This window comes from Molothrus ater, chromosome 4 (assembly GCF_012460135.2).
Source record: "Molothrus ater isolate BHLD 08-10-18 breed brown headed cowbird chromosome 4, BPBGC_Mater_1.1, whole genome shotgun sequence".
In the NCBI taxonomy this organism is placed as follows: Eukaryota; Metazoa; Chordata; class Aves; order Passeriformes; family Icteridae; genus Molothrus; species Molothrus ater.
Window position 1 is genome coordinate 56,268,662 of NC_050481.2, and position 18,503 is coordinate 56,287,164.

Sequence of the window (18,503 nt, forward strand, 5' to 3'; positions counted from 1 at the left end):
AACTACCTCTGTGGTGCTCACCATTCCAAAGTTACCCCTGCCATTGTAGCCTCCAAATTTTGTCTCTGTAATTCACTAGATGTGGGATTACACTTGAAGCCATTCAGAAGCCACAGCTGTTGTGCTGTGCAGAGGCCAGGTTGCTTGGTGATGATAGCTAGAGAGAGAATGTGAAACTTCCTTTCCAGATTTGCTTTCAGGATGTTGCTGTGGTCTATAAATAGCTTCTAGGTTTGAGTATGCATTGTCTGAGAATCTCTACTCTCCCTGCTCACTGTGCAACAATCAAGGACAGCTGCCCATCAGGACATACTTTCATGCAGCTCTCCTTTATAAGTGACCACACAGAACTTGAACACCTTCATTTTACACAGGTATGACTATATACATGCTCCCTACAAGCTAATTCCAATTTTTATTCATGTAAATTCTAATAATTGCTTGTGCTCATAGGAATAAATTAAACTCATCGTTGGTTTTGGTTTTCTTTTTTAAGAAACCTGTGTTTGTTGAACTATGTCCTAGTGGTGTTTGTACTCAAGTGTTATGAAGTATAAGCTTGTCAATGCTTTTAAACAGGAAAACCCATGTTAGTACTGCTAATCTTCATGAGTTTTGCTATGCTGTTTAAAACAGTGTGTTCTTAGACTTACCAACAAGACTGAAAGGAAGCAGCAGTGAGTGATGCAGACAGATTGCTTTATAGGTATTAGATTTGGCAATATATTTTTGCATCCATGGATTCTATTGATAATTAAAAAAAAAAAAAGGCCTCAGAACCTTAATATGGTCAGGCAAACCTCCAAATTTCAAATCACATGTGGGTATTGATTTTAAGTTTCAAATTAGTCCATGTTTTGATACTAATTTAGTGACTATTACACTTGAAAAACAACAAATTGGGTAGAAGTACCCCTAGAGTCCTAGCCTGCTTATTTAACTAGGCACTCATGCATTCCTGCCAAATCTGGTTTTCATGAAAGTCAATTTATTTGTTCATTATGTGACATTTGAAACCATTCAAGCAATTGTGAGATGAGATTAAAGTCTCTGCTGAAATGTTTCACTGATTGTAATATTTTGGCCATTTTTGAAGGCAATGTGAGATATGGTGATAAGGTGTGAAAATGCCCTGAAATATTAAAGCCACATTATTTTGATAACAAGGAATTTACTTGTGTTGGCACATTATAGTGATTTTTTTTTGCAGGAATGGCTCTGACTTATTTAGAACCTGTGGATCTGGAAGACTGAAATTTAAGCCATTTTCAAAAGAAAATTATCTGATAACATTAGCTCTGTTCCCTTGCCAAACAACATTCCACTAACTAGCTGAAATGGGACTTAATACCAATCACGTAAACCAATTAGTCTCAATTTATAACTCCATTAGGGGTGTTATTCATCACCACATGGCTTTATGGAACTGCAGTTCCTTCTGACATTAGCAGATTAAATAACAAATACGGCCTTGGGTGCTAAACAAAAATGTAAATGCAGATCGCCTAAGAAAGATTTATGTCTCTGAAAACAGATAATTTTGAAATCGCATACTTTTTACACATTCAAAAAAGATTTCCTAACCTTGAAAACCAAAATATATCTCTGTCTAAAAGTATAGACAACAGCTGGATTAATAGTTTCATAATATTTAAGATGTGAGGGTTACCAAAAAAATCTGAATGTTGTCTAAATCACAGACCATTCACTCAGCTACCGATATATTGATCCTAACAACAGCAAAAAGAAGAAAACTCACATCTTCACTAGAATAATTTTGGTTGTGTGCATAGAGACTGTTGCTACCATCAGCCCTGGCAATTGAATAATCTTATTCTGAGATGTTCCTACTTAATGAATAATGGTTCTTTTCCATATAGAAAGTAAAATAAAATTCTTTACAGATACCTGCCAAATTTGGTTCAGAAGCTGTCCCTCTCTTGATTTAGTGATCAGTTTGATTCTGAATCATTTAGATTTTACTAAAAAAAAACTGGCAACAAATTGTCAAAATAGTCAAAATACCTCTGCCTGAAAACATTTTAAAAACAAATGTTGTGTATACTGTATCAGTTTCAGTGTTTCAGAGAAAATGTAAAGGATGACTAAGCTATCTACTTTGCTTTTGGAATAGTTATTTTTATTCTAAAAAGTATCCAAAATTTCAAATTTTTTTCTGTTTAATTTATTATAATGAGGGTTTTTTTTACTTGAAACATTCATATAGAGGTCTGTTTGGAAAATGCTTTTAAATCTTGTTGAATAGTTTTAATCTGATACTTTTTTCTTCTAAAACTATCAGATTTTCACAAAACTGATCATAGAATAGTGACATATTACTAAAGAGTTTGGAGTACAGAATTTGATGTAGGCTTAGACCATTTCTTCAAAATGTTTCTTCATTTAAAAAATATTGTTTCCTGAGTTGTGTTAATGGTTATAAATTTTAACTTAATCACTGTAATTTACTCTACCCAAAGCTTGTTGATGACAACTATGAGATAAATGGAAAATTTCTAAACATAATTGCATGGGAAGTCACATACATGATGTTCTGAAGTGATGGATTCATGTGGAATAAATGAAAGCTGTGGGAATTTTTTACTATTTTCCAGTGGGATGGTAGGTATATATTTTATAGATTTTTAAGATCTTGGGATTAGACCTAATTCCACCAATAATTATGTATGCAAACAAACTGTCTTAGATTAAGAAAAAGGAAACTAAGAACTAGAACAATGAAGACTGATGGTCTGAAAAAGCCAAAGTAAAGATCAGCTTTTTAATGCAACATTGTATGTATTAGAGTGACATATGCAAAAACCAGTTTAAAGCTTGTGAACTTTCTTTAAACTTGACACAAACAGGCTTTAAGAGAATTTTACCTTTGCTGGTACAAAGTAGTAAACATTTCTTTTACTTATTCCCACCAGATCTCCAAAAGGTCTTGTGGTAATTGTCCTTCTACTTTGTTTTTTTTCCAAATGGCTCTCCTCGAATAGAGACAAAAATGCATTTTTGTTTTTAAGGGATGTAAGATGGCACATTAATCTAAAAGAGTACATATGAGAAAGAATGTTATCAGGAGTTCTAATTTTATTTAGTGTTAGGTCAGAGTAGCCTCATTTGGTTTAGCTCATAGTTGACTTGAAGGGAGTGAAAATCAAATGACAATATTTTCCAATAAATATTGTAGGATATTCAGGTAAGAACAAAGAGCACAGCCAGCATGGCTGAAGCAAGAGGATAATATGAGGGCAGGATGGAAAGTGGGAGAGACTGTGGACACAGACAGCTGAATCATTAGGGTGCTGGACATCACATCTCATCCACAAAAAAAAATGTAGGTACATGTATGACCACCAACTGGAAAATTCTTTCAGATACATCAGTACTAGTGTTTCTTTCAAATTCTGCACACAGACACAGAGAAAGAATAAATCTGGAAACTGTCATTTTTTTTTTAAATATCCAACTATATAAAGAGAGATCACAGCCACACACATTTCTCTGTATACTAGTTAATACTTCAGCGATGCACAAAATACCTAAAATATCTTAAACTGAATATTTTTTAACCTGTATCTTCATATGGTTTTGTTATTGTAACTAAAGCAATTTTGGGTCTACTAGCCAGAGGTAAAATTACAGTGACAAGTTAATGCCTGGCAGATTCAAAGCATGTTGGATGGAAGTGTGAATGATATTTCCTTTAACTAAGGCATGCAAAGATAGCTTTTTCATCATTTTTCCTCCTTTGCATTGTATGTTTTTCCTTGAATACTGAACTTCATTTTCACATTAGTATTTAGGAACAATTTGAGATAATCTTCCCAAGCAGTGCACTTACAGCTATGAAATAGAATAATGTGTTAATTTCAGGTTTTGTTTTATTGATGTGAAGATTAGTTGCCTAGGATGGAGGATAATGTCTTTGCAGTCTTTTCTGTTCTTTTTTGTCTTCACTGAAAGTCTAATCAAGGATTTTAAAGTATCAGGATAATTTCCCTGTTGGACTAACCTCACCTTTATCTCTAATTACCTCAAAACTTGAAAAATCTGATGAATGACTTAAAATTTGACCGATTTTTTTATTGCTGCTTTCATTTCTGCAGTAATTTCATACTACATACATCTGCTTTTAGTATCCATTTGATCATGCTGCACAATCAGTTCTATAGTATTTCTGTTACAAAGTATTGAACTCTTTCTATGCCCTGTTTCTAAATAACTTTCTAGCTGAAGTGAACGGTGAGGATCTTCCCAAAGAGCTAGGCTTTCCAGTTTCCTCTGCTACATAAATATACATTTACAGAGCTTCCCTGAACACATCATCTTTCGAGCCAGAAATTTTGCCTTGACTTACATTAGAAAATCTCTTTGTCTATAATCTCCATCCATCTGAATGCATAATGCAGACGAGGCTGGGATACGCACATGTCTAGAGTACCACAATATGCTGGAACTATTTTATGTGTCAGTTAAATTTAACATTTGGCATGTGTGATATTTACTGTGTGAGAAATGACCCTTTGTCTGCAATACCCTACATAGTACTAAAACACGTCTTTCCATGTCTTTCCAAGCAGCTCTACATCCAGGAAATGCACAAAAGCCAGAAAGAGCTTTCATCAGAAATTTCCTCTGGAAGAGTCTGGGTCAAATTTCTCTTTAGCAAGTAGACTTAGGAAAAAACCTGACTTCAGGGAGAACAATATTTTTTAAAGTTTTGATAACGGACAATAAATGAAGACATTGATGATTAATTATTTCATTTAGTTGAGGTCTGATAACTCTTTCAACAGGACTGACTGTAAACTGTTTGCTCTGTGGAAGATGCCCTCAACTTGAACTGGTTTTGGTAATGTTTCTACAGGTTTCCTGTTTCTAGTCTCTAGCTGTAATTCATCAATCTCTTAGATGGACTGAGATGCAGTCAGCTACTCTTCAAAGGTTCTACCACTAGTGTAATGCACATGAAATAGTTGGCTTTGACATTTAGAAGTGTGGGAAACTGATAAAGAAATTGAATGAACACATTAATAGTACTTAAACTCTTTGCATCCCCTCTAACAGTTTCCTTGTAGACAGTTAATATTATTGGTACAAGTCTGGCTTTCCATCAGGTGTAAATGAAAACCACAATTTCACTGTCCCACCTATCAAAATGCACGAGAACTAATTTCTCTGAACGGAGTCACGGTAGAGGGGTAGAAAAGAGGCTTTTCCCCTCTTTCAAAGTCACTGTGTGTTGAGATGTGACAATGACCTCACAGCTTGAGGTGGTTTAGGACTGGTACTCCCCAGTTCAGTGTTCCCACTGAGACTCTACAAACCATGTGCTGCTTTCTCACTCCCTCTCCCCTGTGGCTTACTGGGGAGGAGAACTTGGGGCACAAAAAGTGAAGGTCGTGGATTAAGATAAGAAGAATTTGCTGGAAACAGAAATAAGAAAATGAACAGTAAGAGCAACAAAATTCATTAAAGAGTGTGCAAAAGACAAGAGTGATTGACATGCAAAATGCTCACTGTGGAGCTTGACCTGACCCCATCCAGCTGCAGACACTTTTACCCCAACTGCTCTCTCCAGCTCCGAACCTGGGTTACCCAGCTCCTCTCTCTGGCACGTTTGGAGGAGGAAGGAGCCCACACTGGAAGGAGCCCCTTCTTTCCAAAAGAGACTCCTTTTGCCCTGCCCCTGGAAAGGAGGTGAGGTTGCACAGAAAACCTCCAGGTCCTATCTATGCCCCCGTCTTGATTTCTGCAAAAATTAACTCTGTCCTGGTCGAAATCAAGACACAGCTTTAGAAAAATAGCTATTAATTCACAACACTCTATCATTATAGCTAATAAATAGACAGCTAGATGTAGTAATCTAATTGCTATAAAACTAAAATATATTTAAAGAACACAAATTTATTCTTCTATTTGAGCTGGGCAAGTGCCTTAAAATTAATGGGCAAATACCAGACAGTGGTAGTATCCAAAATTAATGTATTCTCAAATTAGGAGTATGCCATTTCTTAGGACATACTTAGTTGGTTATTATCAGCTCCATCATTCTTTCTTGTCCTCACTTGGGAATGATCAGCCCTTTCCTTTCTCAGGCAAATTAGATATATTCCTCTCTATACTGCAATGATATATTCATGAGATAATGGGACAGCTCAATAGAAACCTGTGCTAACTTCAATGCATCATCTAAATCTCATTTTTAAGAACAAAGGAGTACTAATAAGACATAATGACATTCTTTCTCAGATTTATGGTTCAACTCTGCACTTGGAGAGAAAGGATGCCTTTATTCTCAATCTATTTCTTGTCTTCTGAGGAGCAAATATTCCAACCTACCTCTTCAATTCCATGTCAGATCATATTCAATTTTCATTTTAGACTATGATGAATTGATACCATAGTTTCAATTCTGTGTAAACATCTTTCCTCTGAATCTGACAATAAGGAATAATCTAGGAATATCATTCACATTATAATTCAAATCTGAAGTATTCACTTCATTCTTTACTACTTTTTGCAATATTAACATTAAGGAATAATTAGCAGTCTTTTGAAGTAACACAAGCTGACCACTTTAGTATATTTCCTGGACTATGTCAAGAAAAGCTTAGACAGCTCTGGTAAATCACCAGTTACTGCAATCAATAATAGCTCAAGCTGAATGAAACTGCAACCATAATATTTTTCTGATGTTATCTAAGCTATAGATATGAATAATGATATGCTTGAGGTGAAAACTGTAGTTTGCTCATTGGATTTGATCCTAAGGTGAATGACATCAATTAAAAGCCTCTTTTCCCTTATATTATGTTTTGGAGCAAGCCTAATGATATCAATTGAGATACTCATTTCCCTTATATTATGCTTTGGAGCAAGTCTTAAATTATAAAAACATACTTACTCCAGTTTTAATTTGACAATATTGAGATAAAAATTAGACCTAACATATTAGCAAGCATTCTGCAGTTCTGGGTCACAGAAATGGGTGGGCACAAGTCAGCCTTTCATTACCACTGCCCAAAAGGCAAGTAGTCTATTCATTATTATATGTCCCAGCACAAGAACAAAATAGAAAGAATTTACCAGTGTGAGAAATATTAATTTATTTTTTTTACAAATAAATAGGAGAAGGTCAAATAAAAAAATAGATTTTAATTTGGTTGGATAGTTACACTGGATCATGAACACAAACTGTATCGTTTACTGTCAATGTGCCTGTCACTCAGTTTTAATTGCTTTTCAGCTATGTATGGTCTGAAATTTACTTGTATTATAATTTTAATTTCATATGATGTTACAACAGTGTTTCATGTCTTATTATGGGAGATATTATGGCAACACTTTTCTTTATGAAATCTACAATTTTAATTCCTACTGAAATGGATGCTTTTGTGCTGGGATGTCTCATTTCCTGCATGAGAGAGAGAGTGAGTACATAAGCTGCCTTCTCCCAGCTTCATGCACGTTTATACTCTCTGTTCTGCCACAACATAAGGTCTTTGGATCTCTTCTGGTCTTCACTAATTGCTTCTCCCTGCCAGAAGGAAGGACTTTATTTCACACACCAATCGGCAGCCTTCTTTAAGCTGCCTGAACCCATTGTTCCAGACAGGAGTTGCAGCTTCAAAAGTTGCCACATTACAAGTAGAAGGTGTGCAATTTGTACTTGTTCCATGTCTTTTTACGTGACAATGTGAAATTGCTAGAACAGGCTCAGCTGGAAATAGCCCCAAAAGGAAAGAGAGGATGCTCTTGTGGCTCTTGATACATAGAATGGCAAGAAAATCCTTTTTCCTCTCTCTCTGCCCATATCAGAATGCTGAGGAAGAAATGGACAAGGAAGCAACAGGTCTGGGGTTCAGTTGTAGGGTAGTTCAGTTGTAGGGTGACAGAGTTTCATGTGAGTCCAGCAGGCTGTGGAAATAGTTACAGAAGAATTCATGACCTATACTGTACAGGCTATTGCTGCTTATTTGCATAGTAGTGAAATTAATAATGTCCTAATCTCATGCTTTTAACCTTAGCTTTTTTCCTGTGCATCTAGGAAAATGAGGCACCTTGTGGAGCAATACATTGGTGTCCAGCTTGACCCTCGGCTTGAATTTTGAATTTGGAGAAACTACTTGTCAAAAATAGCTTGTTTGCAAAACATGTGTTTGCTTCTACATTTAGTTATGTTCAGACAATAAAACAAGGGTGGAATGACAAACAGTAATGTTTCCTTATTTTTGCAGTGAATATTCTCTGGTTCATCTAAACCAGCCTTTGCTCTGACCTACCAGGGACAGCAGGAATTGAAGTGCATGGACTACCTTCACTGGAAGTTATTTTTCTGGGCTCTTGGAAATTTGTCACCTAAATCCTGTGGGTCTAAATGTAAACTAAGTGGTAACCAATGCTGAGAAATTGAGTCAAGGCTGAATATAATCTAAAGGTGACAGCAATAAAGACACTTCTTTCTTATCTATATTATTCTGATGAATTCTGTGAAAATATTAGCAGGCACTTTCATAGACACTAGTTGGATGCAGTACCATTTCTTGGCACTAAAACTGCTAGAAATAGAAAAGAATAATTTAATCTTAGGAATGACAACTTGTTTGTGGAGAGCTTGAATTTTTAGCAATATTTTAGCAACATTTCCCTCTCATTTGCCATGTTAGCCACAAATTGTGTGAATCTGCTGGATATTTTCTTTGCTAAATGTAACTCAAACATAAAAATCAAACAACATTTAGCTACAGTGTTTTGGGCTACTCAAACTGTTGGGTCATTCTGACTTTCTATGTCTAGATTCCCTTGGTGGGAAAAATGAAAAAAAAAAAATCCCAAAAGATGGCGTTAAGGTGTGATTTAATCTTATTTAGATGGCTTTCTTTATGCTCAGTGAATTTCTCACAGTTTTTATCCTCTAATAAGACGCTTAAAAATTTTCCCATATAATTTACTTTATTTAGAAATGAGTGTCTTAAATCCCAGAAGTCCAGATCTCAAAAGAAAAAATACTTACCCACTGTTGTTGGCTGTTGAATGACAAGACTGAGCATATTGCTCATAGAAGGTGGTCATACTTTTCTCTCTTATTAGTTTCAGTTTTATCTTTTTAATTTCCTGTATGTGCAACAAAAGTCAGAGGATTTGGCGAACACTGATAAAAAGGATTAAATCCTCAGTGGCTGTTGGAGATACTGCAGTTACAAAAACTGCAACACACACTCGTTCTCACTGGCAGCACTAATATTTGATTTTCTTTTTTGGGATAAATCTGCGGTCTACTCAGGTACCAATCTCTTTATAGATCTTTACCTGATTTGATCAGTAAAGGAGAAAGTATAGGTTCCAAACCCTGCCTTTATCTTGTGAGGCTTTTAAGACTGTGTTCAACTTAGTTCTGCGATAAGTGTTGCAGTCATGTTATTATTTTAATCAGAAACTCCTGGCATAAGAAACACACAAACCACTTTAAGGATGATTATGCTGCCTTTTCTTTCTGTTTCTTTTTTTTTTTTTTTAGTTCAGAGTGCTATTTTGTGATGTCATTTGTTTACATAGTTACACCTGGCAAAGTCAATCTGTAGGTATTTCATTCTGTTATGACTTGCAGTAGAGACCATTGAAACTGAATATGATAAAACAAGCCACATCTGTTGGGGCTCATTCAAAACCAATTTCTTTTACAAATAAATAGTTATTGATTTCAAACAAGCTTTTTTTAAAACTAAATATTTCTCTTTAAAAAAAATTAGAAGATGACAAAAAAGTAAAACAGATTTTATTTAGGAAGGTCAGCAAAATGATTTCCCTAACTTACAACATGAACCAAACGTATGTCTCTTCTTATGTGATTGTCTGCAATGCATATAGTACAGTTATGTTATAACCCTTCCCTTGTTGTCTTTAATGAAAATGTATAATCTTGTGTAATACTGCTGAAGTTTTCAGTCCAGTCTTTCTGGACTTGGACTCATTCATAGCGTTATATTAATGAATTTTGTATTTATAACAAAGTTAAAAGAGAATATGGAAAAATTGTGATGGATTATCCTAGCATATGAATTCCTGATTAAAGGTACAGAGTAAGGAAAAAAAATTAAAGAAAAGTTGAAAGAGGAAAAAAAAAGAAAGGAAAACAAAATAAGGAGAAAAAGCACAAAAAAGGAAACAAAAAATGAAAAAAAAAGAAGTTTTAACTGCAAAGCAATGATCTATGTAAAATTAATTTTAAAATTATTTGCCCAATATCTGAGATTTTTTTTTGTTTGGTTTTTTAAAACCAATGCTTTAATTTAATTTAGTTGTAAAGCATATGCTTGGATAAATACATACTTGTTAATCAAGCACTGGATCTTGGCCTATCGTAGCCACTTAAGAAGAGCTTAAGTAAACTTCCTCCTCGGTTTACTCAGGTAGAACTAACCATCATATCTATTTCCCAGGGACAAGGGTGACAGGAGATGCCAGGCAGGCCGAGCTGTAACCACACTCCACTGGGGCTGCCTGGCCACTGGTCAGATACAGCAGTGCTGTGCTGCTGGGGCAGAGGGGATGCTCCCTTTTCATGTTTTATCAGGAGCAGGCACAGTCAGATCCCCCTCTGCTCTGTTACTGATGTTTCTTCATACATTAAACACACTTAAGCAGTGCAAAATGTTAAAGCTAAACAGCAACTTGTTGAAAATAAATTGTGTGATTGGAAAATCTGAAAAGCTTTTAATTTTGATTGTGTAAATTTTCTGAAATATTTGCAATAAATCCAGGTCTATTATCAACTTTACATTCAGGCTAGGGTAATACAAACACTTGTGAAGGTCTAAGCAAGCCATGAAGGTATTTATCATTTTAAAATCAAAGTTGTATGGTCATTTAATTTTGTGGTTTTTTGACCCAAAATTAAGTGGAGCTTACTGAGTATTACAGAATTTGGTAAACCCACCAAATCAAGGACATAAGTTGTATCTGAATGCTTTTGAAAAGAACTAATTCCATTAATTCTGAAACTAATCCACGTTTTAAAGGATTTGGCACAGAAAGAGCTATACCCTCAATTGCCTAAAATGCAGCAAATACAAAAATCTGCCTAATCTCTTGCTTGAAGGCATACCTTTAATTGACTGTATTCTTCCACTTTGTCATTAGGGAAATATAAATATTATCCTAGTCAAATTATCATGCTGGTCTCTTATGCTCCTCCTAGAGTCATACTTCACATAGCATAATATAGATTTATTCAGCATTTTATTTGATTACAATTTTTCCAATCTAAGATATTTATCACTCTGTTTTTTACATAAACAGCAGAATTGATTCCTAATGTATTTATTTTCACTATCTACAGAAATATATACAATAACCCTCAGAAAAGGGGTATTTGTAATTCTAAACTATTTGTCTCAATAAACCACTGTTAAATCCACATTCACATATAAAATGCAGTAGAAAAATGTAGCTAATTCCATCATTTAGACCAAAATGTGTACAATTTTTATTCCATTAGACATTTTCTTTTAAAGGAGTGAAAGATAGAAAGTAAAACTTAGCCATACAATAGATCTTCCATTATTCAGCCTGCAGCAGAGAAGGCTCTGGGAAGACATTTTTGCTGACTTTAAGTACCTAAAAGAGACCTACAAGAAAGAGGGAGAGGGACTTTTTACCAGGAGGTAGTGCCAGCACAAGGGAGAATGGCTTTAAACTGACAGAGAGTAGGTTTATATCAGATACCAGGAAGAAATCCTTCACTGTCAGGGTGGTAAGGCCCTGGTTCACCAGAGAAGCTGTGGATGCCCCACCCCTGGAGGTGTTAAAGGCCAGTTTGGCTGGGGCTTTGAGCAACATAGTCTAAGAAAGGTGTTCCCATAGTAGGAAAGTTGGAACAAGGTGATTTTTAAGGTTCTTTTTTAAACCCATAGGATTCTATGCTTCTATGATTATCAACTTCACTTCATTAGTTCATTATTCTTGATAAATGTGTCTTCACATGGCACTCTTTTAACAAATCTAATATATATATTATATTATATATTATCTAATATATAATTAATATACATATTGTTCTTTCTAAGTTATCTTTTCAGGATTACTTAAGATTGTTATTTTCAAATTTCCGATTAATTTGATTTTTTTTCCCTTTCTCCTTCTTCATTCGGTTTTTCTCTGAGTCAGTTTATTAATACAATATCTCACCTCACTGTCCATAAAAGTTTTACTTTGCTAATTTCAAATGTAGTGAAATTTAACTTAATTTAGGCTTTCGTCACATCAGTGCAGCTCATTGTTTCCTTCTAATGAACAGTGATGATGTTAATTTGATCCTCTGTAATTACTCCAATTAGTTTATCAAAATACTCTGAATTTTTCAGTCCTTCTGCTAAATATTGGTATTCAGCTATGATTTTTGCTGCTTCATAATCTCAAATTCTTACATAGACATACTTAATTATATACAATCTTGTCCTTATTGCTGCCCAATTGGTTCCCTTATATCTTTTTACATTGATAATTGGCAGTATAATGCCACATGCTTCACATACGTCAATGCTTTTCATGCACAGCTACAGTGTATGTCTCCTTTTTGTGAAAATGAGCTAGAAACAGATCTCTGAGTGATTTTTACAAAGAGAATTTAAAATATCTTAACACGCTATAACTACTTGGTCTAAATATCTACCATAATTGTTATTTCCTCAAAAGAGGTCATTGGAAAGAAATAATTTTTTTTTTGCAGGTTTTATACATCTCATTGTTCTGTAAGAGTACTGTTGAAGAAAAAAAATTCCTCAATTATTACTTCACTATAAACGAAGCTACTCAGTGAATTCTATTCTATTCTATTCTATTCTATTCTATTCTATTCTATTCTATTCTATTCTATTCTATTCTATTCTATTCTTCAATTTTTCAGAGGTTTGTGCATTGAAATGGGATTCTCACCTTCTGACACATCACTTGATCAGAGTATTTCAGGAGCATAGCAAGGCTCAGGACTTTCAGATGGATATTAAAGAGTGGTGACTTATTGCAATAATTCACTGCACATTGTTTTAGCAATATCGTTTGTTTGTATTACGTTTCTGTTAAGGTGTAACAGCAAAGTCACTCACTATAAATTTCCTCTTCTAAAGAGAGTGCACAGCATAAAAATATCCAAGAATATAGGGAAGGAGTACCAAGAGGTGTGTGAGGTCAAGGCTTTCCATCCAGTGCCGCAGCTTGCAGAATTATATTAGACTCTCGAGTGAATGGTGCAATGTAGACATATTTGACAAATGTACCTACATGCATCTTTGAGTTACATGTTGTTTATTCCTGTCTTTGTATGTTTAAATTCTGGTACAAATGACTTTGCTAACACAATTATTTCTAATACTGATCCAGCATGACAACCATCACCAAAATACATTACTCACACTGGGAAAGGAAGTGTGTGTGTGAACTGTTGAGAATCATCTTAGCACAGTATGCAAAGAGTGTGCGAGAAGGAAAAAAATGTAAATACTCCAAAAATGACAAGTAAATACAACAAAAACAACAAAAATGTAAATACCCCAAAAATGACAAAAAGGATGCTGAGGGTGAAGTGGTGTCTTCACATGATAAGATTAAGGTTAATTTAACTGCTCATAGAGGTCTCAGTTATTAAATCACTGAACCTCTAGGACCTAAACTGCCATGTTCATGCAAATGCAAATTCTGGAAACCAAAACCCAACCCAAACCCAGAAAATATTTGAAAAATACAAGGCAGTAATGGGCAATTAATTTACCAGAATTCAGGCATTTCCTGTTTCTATTTTTATTTCAAGAGGTTCAAGAGGATAAGTGACACATCAGGAATATATAATAGAAAGAAACCTTCAGGAATTTATATGATCCGATAAAAAAAGTGACCTGAAAAATGTTATCTGGAAATATTCTTAGTCAGAGAACATCCATACCACAGAGCAGCTATAACAATATGTGCATGACAGCTTGGAATACACACTCTTGCTGATATTCCCAATGTAAAATAAGGGAGGAAGAATTCAGTCATCTTTTTTCTCATCATCCCTGAACCATCAGCCTATTTAACAAAACAGTTGTAAGTGTACTGTTCCCATGCCATCTTCTCATATCTGGCAAACCTTCACTCTAAATATTTGAAAAAAAATAGCTCAAGGATTTGATAATGGCTCATGACCTTTTCCTGAAGGCTGATGTAAAAAAATAACCTTGTTGCTTAAGAAGTTCCCCACATCCCTTAAGCATGCCATGCTGCACATTACCCCATTATCTCTGAGGCCTCCTATGGAATATTAAAATGTTGTTAAACTCTCTTGGTACTTTTCTGGATTTTTTCATTCATTTTTCAAAGTCTTGAATTCTACCTGCTGCAACTTAGATTCCTGCTGACTTGTACCTGTCCTTTTTCTCATTCTGTTCCTCACCACTCAGCCTTCTGGAATTTTTTTTATTTCTTCTTTAATATTATTTTATTGATTTCTGTATTGTACTAACTTTCAGTGTGTAAGTGCAATTGAGGGGTTTGAATTCTGTGTTAATCATTGGTAACATTCTTAGGAAACATGATCGGTTTGTCATTGAGGGTTTTTTTTTTTTTCTCCAAAGATACCAGCTAGACTACAACCAATTGCAAAATCATTCTGATGTATTAGCCTCAGGCTTTTGGAACATCTCAGACTGTTCTCTTTTCTACATAGTTAAATTATATTCTCTACAGTTTTAATGAATGCTGATTTTTTCAATAAGTAGATTAGTAAAACTGGTAGATAGGGAAAAGTGTTCATGAACTTATGTGACAAGATATTGTCAAATAACTGGTCTTGTTGAGTCTTTTCATGCCACCCATTCACAGAATGGAAAATCTGTGAACATCCTGGGGGACAAATAAACCAACAAATTCAGAAACACAAAAGGAGAAGAAGAATGAAAACATTTAGTCATAGCTAAATACAAGATCCTGCTAGAGGGATGAATGGCAGGTAGTTGGGATGTCTTCCCAGAAGGCAGCTGCATGGTCTATATTTACTGCATGGGGATGGGCCAACAGGACCTCACAGCCCAGTTTTGCATGTACTTTCAGTACATGCAAGTTCTACTACTCAGAACCCTAAAGGAAGATCAGATTTTATGGTTTTTATTCAATGAAACTCGGCTGATTCTCTATGAGGAACTGAAAATCTGGCTCTCCAAGTACAAGGATTTTCATTTACACTCATCTAGTTATCCTGTGTTTTTATTGTTCACTGACGGTGACCAGGGAATAGCAAACCCATCTGGATATAATAAGAAATTACTTGAACATTTCCTTATATTCAAGATGGGTTTGGGGTTTTTTTTTTTCCATTTTTCATGAACTACAAGATTTTGGCAGGGACTGTGTCAGAAGTACTGCAAAATACATTGGTTCCCACAGTATTGCCAGGCTGGTTTTCAAGCCAGATTGGTTTGGCTAAGTTCAACTTTTGTCTGATTGCTCTAATTTGCAGATGAATATTATGAATGAAGGAGCACTGATTAAATTTCTTAATTCATCTATCTATGTAGCAGTTTCACCCATCCTATGTGCAGTGGGTTTCTTGATAAAGTAAGGTACTAGAAAAGATAATAAGACAAGTAGAGCAGATGTGAGAGATGGGTATTATTTACCTGTTTGAACCTAAATTTGCAAAATGATATTGAGATAAATGCCTTGGATTACACAGTCCAGCAGGAATATATAGGGAGAGCAATAACTTTTCTAAGCTGTAGATGTCTTGCAGACAAATGGGAATACATAAATTATAAGTATGATGATGTTGTATGCACTTTATATAGGCAGGTGGGAATAGGATGATAAACAAGTCTTGGCTTTTCCATTACATATTAGTATTATGACTCCATACTCAACAACAAAAGCTATATGCTTTTTCCTCCACATTAAGGTGGAATGAAGACTTTAATCATACTACTTCGATGAAATGTGCCTGGGATGGCAAGGTTTTTACTGCTAGGTGCAATAGATTTGCTGCCACAACAGATTACAGGTTTTAGATGCAGTGACTAGGAAGTAATCAGTGGATCCTTGCATGCACGTTGCCTTCTGCCTATGTGAGCAAAGACTAGAGCGCAAGTGGGAGAAAAAACCTGGCCTGATACTTGCAGTCAGTTGCCATGGTTAAAGCTTCCAATTCAACAAAGCAAACACTTTTCCAAGTCACTCTCTGAGCCAGTGCATTTGGACTTTCCAGATGCTGGTGGCAGGGAAGTTTATGCACGAAGTTGTGTAATGGGAATACCCAAAGTGCTATGAAAGCTGCCAGGTGGGGACAAACAACTGGAGCAGATGTGGAGTGCTGAGTCTCAGGGAAGGAGACCTGTTCCCTAGTAGGTTGCTGCTGAACATCTGTTCAGACAGATGATTCATGCCCTTCAAGTGATCATTACGGAATTTTAAAATTCTGAAATTGAAACAGCACCACACTGGCCAAAATACCCCCTTTCCCTGGGCCTTGAACCACTCTGCATGTTCCCATAATAGCAGCCTCAGTTACCACTGTTTTCACCTCCAGGTTAGTTTTCACCTCCAGGTTAGTTTTCACCTCCAGGTTAGCCATGCTCGGCATTGTACTTAATGAATTTGAACTAATCCAATTTTTATCGGATTAGTTCAAATATCTATATTTTCAGCCTGGGCACTCTTTCTTTACTACCACTTGGAGTTTTCCAAATTACAGATAGGAAAGAATCACAGGGTGCAATTACAGTACTTATAAAAATGTTTATTGTGGTTCTATTTCGGTGTGTTTACTTCAGTCATAAGAAAATTGAAAAAAATAAAGCAAAAATGAGTGTACAGTCAAATAATAAACAAATTTAATTTTCAACAAAAAAGGAAAATGCCAAAAATGTAAGCAATAAAGCTGAGTAAAACTTCTAATGTGTTTCTGTGGTTCAGACAGGAGATGGGGAGTTGTTCTTGGCACTGTTGCATTTTTTCTGAGAATTTGGTTGGGAAACTTATATCTCAACTATGCATTTAAGTCACAGCACATTGTAGAAAGTGCAGAGGCGGGTCATTTTTTCGGTTTCAATCCCTGGATTAAAGCAACCACATAAACTGGGTTTATGAGGTCAGTTCCATTTTTTTTCCTCATATCTTAGTGTCCCAGGAATGTCTGAAAACATTTTGTTTTTCATTTCATCAGTGAAAACATTTGGGTTTTGCTTAAAAACCAAACCATTTAATTAAGACTTTTGCTACTTTGGGTGTTTTCTTTGACCAAGATTATCTAAAAAAAGGTTAGTGATTTCAGATTTTTACAGGGTCTTTTTTCTTCTCTTCCAAAGCACATTTAAGTCTCTCTAAAAGATCTCAACTGGGAAACCAAAGATCATTAGCCAGTTTTTAAGATCTTAGCATCATTTTTACCAAGCAAAATCAGCTCTGAGGAATAAATATGAAAGGTAGCCAACACCTCTTGTTCTGGGGGAAAAAAATCAAAAAGTCTCTCAAATCTGTGGTTTGGTTTGGTTCTGTTCAGTTTTTGACTCAGAAAATGAATGCAGGCGTAATGCACTTATTCATTGCATTATAAAAAAATTAATTGCTCTTATTTTGACTGCCATTTATTTTTTATTTCAGTGGTGTGAAGAAGCCCTAATCAGGAATCAGCATGAGATATAACAGGTGGCTACTAACAGATGGGGAAAATACGAAGTAACAGCAAGACAATTGAGCTTGATGAAGTAAGCCTCAGTCTCAGTACAGCCCTTGCTACCTAGAAATACAGTAAGTTGCCAGTCCTCCTCTTGCTAAAATAACAAGTGGCCCCAGCTATTCAGGATACCACTCAGAATATGTTGAACATGTGCTCAAGGCTAAAATGGTTTAAGGAAACTGGGAATTAATAGAAAGTAAAGCATCTGCCAATGTGATTTCCTGATATGCCTACAGTAAGGATTGGCCTGACTTTCCTCTCCTTGTGAGTGTCTGTACAGCACACACCAGCTAGCAGAGGTGCTCACACATTTGTGGAATTTGTTGTAGCTTAACCAGTTACAGCAATTTGGCTGAGCCACAGGAACTGTTTGTTTGCAACGTTTTTTCCAGGAGTAAAGGCAGGACTATGTGACTTCTTGTAATTTTTTTTCTAAAAAATTTTTGTTATTTCATAGTTGTTGTTGGGTGATGGAGCAAACACCGGGACTTCCAAGGCTACTTAGCTCATAGCAATTTTGTAAACAAGTAGAAAATTATAAATTAATTTTAAATCTCAGTTCAAATTAGTTCAGGAAAGATTGGCTCAATGTTCCTGTATACATGCTCATTGCTTTTTTTTAATAGAAAAACATCAGCTGTTAACTTGCTTATCTCATCCTACTCATCTTAGCCTGCTTTTTCTCATCCTACTCTAATCCTCTTCTACCTAAACCCCTGCTTGCAATGTATGAACAAGGTCAGTCTCTTTCTTCTCTTCTTGATGAGTGGTTTTGGTGATTATAATAGAAGAA

At 35.4% G+C, this 18,503-nt stretch overlaps 1 long non-coding RNA gene across 1 annotated transcript in view; it reads left to right on the forward strand.

Annotated features, from left to right (window-relative positions):
• The first annotated feature begins 345 nt into the window (after positions 1-345).
• LOC118685927 (uncharacterized) overlaps positions 346-18,503 on the forward strand; it is a 90,977-nt gene continuing 72,819 nt past the window's right edge. Inside the window, exons 1-2 of the long non-coding RNA XR_004980068.1 lie at positions 346-374; positions 17,635-17,781. This is a non-coding gene — a long non-coding RNA (uncharacterized LOC118685927). The remainder of the gene's footprint in view (positions 375-17,634; positions 17,782-18,503) is intronic.